Source organism: Oryctolagus cuniculus, chromosome 4, assembly GCF_964237555.1.
Source record: "Oryctolagus cuniculus chromosome 4, mOryCun1.1, whole genome shotgun sequence".
Taxonomy (NCBI): Eukaryota; Metazoa; Chordata; class Mammalia; order Lagomorpha; family Leporidae; genus Oryctolagus; species Oryctolagus cuniculus.
Genome location: NC_091435.1, coordinates 71,235,198 through 71,241,197, shown reverse-complemented (window position 1 = coordinate 71,241,197; position 6,000 = coordinate 71,235,198). Strand labels below are relative to the sequence as shown.

General features: G+C 43.5%; 1 protein-coding gene across 16 annotated transcripts in view; it reads left to right on the top strand.

The window, feature by feature from the left end:
• The first annotated feature begins 527 nt into the window (after positions 1-527).
• ZBTB20 (zinc finger and BTB domain containing 20) overlaps positions 528-6,000 on the top strand; it is an 877,267-nt gene continuing 871,794 nt past the window's right edge. For all 16 annotated transcript variants that reach the window (XM_070072152.1, XM_070072132.1, XM_070072154.1 and 13 more), the window contains exon 1: positions 528-753. The gene's annotated coding sequence lies outside the window, so the exon portion shown is untranslated. The remainder of the gene's footprint in view (positions 754-6,000) is intronic.

The window sequence follows — 6,000 nt, the reverse complement described above, 5'->3', positions numbered from 1 at the left end:
GCCGCTGCCCCTCAGCCCGCAGCCCCCTCGGCAATTGGCCCTGAGCCGCCACTCGTCATCCTCCGGCCTCTCCTCGAGTCCCGCCTCCATCGCCGGGTCATTTAAGTTTATCACAAATAAATAAATAAAGGAGGAAATAGAAATGCGTAGAAAGTAAAAGCAGTCGGGAGGGGGCGGGGGTGTGGAGGAAATCGAGGGGCGGAGCGGAGGCGTCAACAACCTAACTTGATGGTGCCTGTGTCAACCAATCACCGTTCACTCCACTCCGGCCAGACGGGCGCTCTCTACCAATGGTTTCCCACCTCGCGAGTCACTGAACGACGAGATACGACTGACCTCTCCAGACTGGGCGAAGAGGCGGCGGGGTGGGAGAGTGGGCGGACGATTGGCCAATCGCCTGCTAACGATGCTCTGAGCGAAGTTTCTGCGCCCCAATGGGTGTTTGAGGTAGCGGATTGGGCCTCTCCTAGCCCAATCGAAGGTGGTAGACACGAGAGGAGGGCCGGTCGGGGGTGGGGACGGAGACCGGGGAGGGGAGGAGGAAGAGTGCATTTTGTTTATGGGCGGCAACCTCACGAGGGGCGTCCCATTCTTATTGGCCCGCTGGCGCCAAGAGTGGCGTGAGAGCAACCCAATAGCGGAGACAGACGGAGGGTTCTCGGCGTGAGGCGCCCAATGTGGGCTTTCTGCCGAAGAAGTAGGGGCGGGGGGAAGTTTAGGAGTTGAGGAAAGAAGATTAAAGAGCGCGAGGAGGTAACGCCAAAAACTCTAATTTGTTGTGGGGCGGGCAGGGTGTGTGCGTGCCGAGGGGGACGAGGCGTCTGCGAGGCGCTCGGAGTGGGGGGCGGCGGGACGAGGAGGGAGGGCGCTGGGGTGGGGCTGGGGGAGCGAGTTCCAGAGCGGCGAGCCCACGGGCCGCCGGCCGGCCGAGCGCGCGCGCCCCGAGCCCCGCCCCGCGCGCGCCCCCTCCCTCGGGCGCCCCTCCTCGCGCCCGGCGGCGGCCTCGCCCGACCCGGCGGGGAGGGTCTCCGGGTGCCGGGAGCGGGCGGGGCGTCCCGCAGCTGGAAACGTGTCTTCTGCCGCCGTCTTCTCTACTCCCTGCGCCCGGAGCTGCTGCTTCCAAGAAGAGGAGCTGAGGGGGACTAGCCGGGGCTCAGGAGCTGCTAGAGGCGCCCGCTTGTCTTCCGCCCCCTCCCTCCCCGCCCTCCCCCGCTTGCCGTGGCTCTCGCGGTCTCTGGAGCGTCTTCAGAGAAGTGGGGGGCGGGAGGTGTCCGGGCCCCAGCGCCGCTGGACGCCTCTCCAGACGCAGAGCCCCCGGCCCCGCCTGCTTCGCTGCCACGACTAGAGAGGAGGGGGCTTGGGAAGGGAAGACGCGCCTTGCCTTCTTTCTCTCCTCCTTTGGGCCACTTTGGAAACATGGAAACGTGTTCTCGCTTTTTTGCAACCTGAGCCGAAGCGGTTGGAAGGTTTTGGAAAGTTTAAAAACAGACGCCGTCTCCCACCTTGTTGAATGCATTCCTGTGTGTGGCGTTCAGGTCCCCCCGCCCCGCCCTCGAAGCTGTTATCGTTTTTTAAGGATGCCGCAGAGGCAGGAGGCAGGGATTTTCTGAAAGTTCTATTGATAAACACACTTGCACAAACATATGCTAGGCACACGCACAAACTATCAACATTAGCGAAAAACACAATATGGCGTACAGCTCTACTACCTAGCGCGTAATCCGCTGATCTCTTACTCCGAACCGGGTTGAATGAGGTCAGTAGCAGGATGACAGCTCTCGTAAAAATCTGAATGAGAGAAAGTAATTTGGAAGCCTGTGGCTGTGGTACTGTCCTCAGATTCGGTACTGGCCTAAGCTAAGTTGAACACGTTACCTTTGTACGCAGGTGAAAATTGGCTTCACTGTTTTGTGGCCGTTAAAAATACCAAAATGTTGCTAAGATTGGATTTGCTCACTTCATGGCCATGTTTAAATTTCACCTGATGGCAGGTCTTGGGGACCGACCGTTCCTTCACCTCATTGTTTCAAGCTAACTCTTCCGAGGTCATTGCTGGAAGAACTTGTTGCCATTGAAAGTTTTAAAACACAGTTGCCATTTTGTAAATAAATTCTGTTGCTAGCAACACTAAATTGACGTGATGATCAGTCATTAGTAACTTAAATTTATAAATGGTCTGCTTTCATTCCTGTTCCTGCTCCTAATCTCAAGTACGCTTTACTGTTTTGTGGAAATAATTAGGTACTCAGCCCCCCCCCCCCCCATCAGTCAAGATTTGTATTTTTGCTTAACAGCCAGGCATATCTGTGTTTCTAGGAGGAGAAAAAAATGTGACATTGATTTTCATGTCTTTGCTTTTTGTCATTCTTAATCAGACTGTATCGGAGTTGATGCACTTGCTGCGTGATAGCCTGGTGCCATCTTGAATAGTCTTCTCGCAGGAAGCTTTGGGGCTTGTCCTTGAGGAAGTGCTGATGAGTTCAGCATTCAAGGTTTCATTTCCAAGATTGGGGTTGTCATTCCCATTGAGCTCAATTTTTAGGTCCTTAGGCTTGAATCATGCGGTGCAAAGGGAATGTGAGAAGGCAGAAAGTGAGTTTCCTAGAAATAGATTAGCTGCTCAGTGAGTTGGGCAGTTGGTTGGTTTTGGTTTTGTGATTTCAGATCTTGCAGGCCAGTGAAATACAGGCTTTCTGCACATGAAGATAAGGTGACAAGTTTACTGGCTACTGGTATCCAAAGCAGTATGTCCTTTTGTGACAAGGTTCTGATTTTAACAGCCTAAGGAAACTTAAAGACTAAAAATTGTCAAATGCTAACTGATTTACAGTAAGAAGTCTTTATGCTTACCCATTTAAGCCAGTATTTTACGATTACTATTACTGCACCAGAAAAATGCAGATATGGTTTATAGGTGTATACTGAAAGTATGAAATTAAGTGGAATACTGAGGAAAGAGAAACTTCTATGTGAGTGTTACAGTTGGTGGAGGGCTGAGCATTTGGAGTTATCAGAGGCTGTGATGCCAGTTTCCAAGTAGTTAGAAGATTGCTGAGACCCACAGATGTCCATAATATCCTCTGGCTATCACATTAATCAGAACAATTTTTGGTATGGGAAGAAAATCTAAAGAAAAGACCACTTTCACTGAACTATCTCTCACATTAGGAAAAGTCTTTAGGAGACTTTGTAGGCAAATTGGACTTCCTAGAAAGCAGGGTAGAATAAATAATTAGGTCATTCTAGAAGAGGAATAAAAGCCACATCAGACTTCCTATAAAAGATCCATAATTTATAAATGAATTTCCAATTATCCCAAGTGTCTTCAGAATAAGTGGCAAGGAGAATTCTGTAAAACATTGGGAATACAGAAGTAGAGTTTAATGGCTCTGCTTTTTTCTTTGAAATAAGCATGCTTTTCTGAAATAGATGGTTAAATTCATCAAATTGTTCTGAGCACGATTCTAGACACTTGGGATCCAAGTGAATAAGAGAAAATTTCCTGCCCATTTGGAGCTTACACTGTGAAGTCACGTGTACTTTGTGTACCTCAGACTGGAGAAGAAATTTCTGGATAGAACTTTAAAACCTCACTGTTTTCTTGTTTTAGCAACTACAATTGAAAAAGTTTATAGAGGTTTGAGGGGAAGGAAGGTGTTTACCTGTTTCTAATGAGGATAAAAGAAGACTTAGCTAATTTATTTGTACCTTTTTCGATTGTCATGAAATATTCTCTATATTTCAGTAAGCTTTTGACAATAAGGGTTTTATTTTTTCATAATTTTAAGCATGTTTGGAAATAAATAAAATGTTGCTTTATATTAAAATCTTGTGTCTTGAAATTTACTGTAAAATCCCTATGTACCATTGGCTTTAAGTTAGCAAACTGTCATAAAAACAAAAGCTAGAATATCTGTTACATTTTAGATAGGATTTGTTTTAGGAATGTATCTGAAAAATCGTGTCTAAATCTTTTTCAGTTGTGGTTTTATTAAGAGAAGAAGATTTATTGTAATTAATTTATAGCTGACATTAAATGGATAGAAAGAGAGGTCTCCAAAAAATGCTTTGTTATTTAAACCTATTTTTCAAACTCCAGAAGAATTTGATTGGCATGCCTGTGATTTAATAGACCATTTGTAATGCAAGAGGAACATTAGAGAAAATTTTAGCATGACTTTAAATCTAATCATTTAGTCTGTAGGTGTAAAAATCCCAGGTTTCCGGATGGAAGGAAGCTTCATGCCTGGTTAAATGAGTGTATGGTTTCATATTGAATTTGTGGCTTCAAGTAGTGGGTGTCATACGTTTTAAAACCTAGTTCATAATTCTCAAATAAGTTTTGATTCTCACTGTTTTTCTGTCACTATTGTTAGTCAAATACAAGTTTCATGCTTCAGGGGAGTCCTTCCTCCAGTCCTCTGCTTGTTGGGCTTGTATCTCTATTACCTGCTTTAGGTCTCTCTTTATGTTAATTTGCAGCTTAATCAACATCTTCCAGAAAGGGTGCACTTTAAAGTTCTTTAGAGCACTTTCTGATTGCCTGTGACTATTTGTATACAGACTTGCCAGCATCTGAAAGCTATAAATAGTAAGATTTAGGAGGAAACAGAAACTTTATAACTAATGGAATGTATTGTTTCAGCTGAATTTTGCTTTTATAAAGAGCAAAGTGGAAGAATGTTTAATAGATTGTTAAAAACCATGAACCTTTCCTGTTTCTGGTAAGCATGGCTGATCAATGTGTGTTTGAGTGGGTGCAAACAGTTTTTGAATAAAGATATATTTCAGTCCTGGAAAAGTAACCCCAGTTCTGCCCTGTGGTCCTCAACGTGGAAGGCATTAAAAGTTCCTAGGCAATTCTGTTTAGCCCATTTTGTTGGTTACTGAAACTTTCCTATATGTAACATATAAATACATGCTAATTAAATCTTTGTAAATCTTGTAATACTTTGGGACTAAAATGTTGTTTTGGAAATTTTATTTTACTTTTTTTTTAACTTTTATTTAATAAATATAATTTTCCAAAATACAACTTTTGGATTATAGCGGCTTTTCCCCCATAACCTCCCTCGCTTTGGAAATTTTTAAAGCATGATCACTAAGCAGCCTGTAAAGTGAATGAAAGCTAGAGTACAGAGTTCATAGAGCCCTGGATACACATAAGAAAGTTCAGTTCCTAAAAGGTGTTCATAGGCCAAAATATAAAATGTTCACATCTGTCAATTTTTTTGCAACAAAATAAGCAAGACTAATTCTATTAATATTCATTTTTGTAAGGTAAGTCTAAGCATGTGTACAATGCTTTTTAAGTCAAAATTTGGGGTGTTATTGGCTAGACACAGTCATTTCTTTGCCAGAGAAACTAGGCTGTGTGAGGGCTAACCATCTGTTAAGTGATAGAGACAAAGAAAGGTTTTAATATACTAGTCTAAAATTTCCACAAACTTGTTTTGAATTGTATTGTCATTTTGTTTTGGTCTTCATGCTCTGTGTTGAATATGCACTGGGTCAGTCACCCCACTTTGTTTTGTGAACACATGATTCAAGGTCTAGATAAGGTTATTGTCACAGCTGATTTCTCTACAGGCAAGATAAAAAATGTTTTGATTTTTTTTTCATGTAATGATCAAAAACTCACAAGGGAAACCCGTTATCCCCCACAAGAGTTGTACAAATGGTTTCAAGCACACTTATTTTTACCCACTCATTCTGAATTTGGGGGTGTCTTAATTCTTTTGCTTTATATAGTCAAGCCTTGTATTTCAAATCCATTCCTGAGCTGTTTGGGGGGAAAAAAAAAGTAGCAACAGGAATCCAGATTGCCTGTTTTAGGTACAATATGGTGTGATGTGAAATTGAAACAGCAGATTGGTGAGAAACTTTAGTTTCAAACAAATATAAACTAGTTTGTTTAGTGAAGTCATACACAAAACAGTAGTCTATTGACAGGGCATTTTTTTTCCTTCATTAATTTTTACATCATGAGGTCACTTTTGT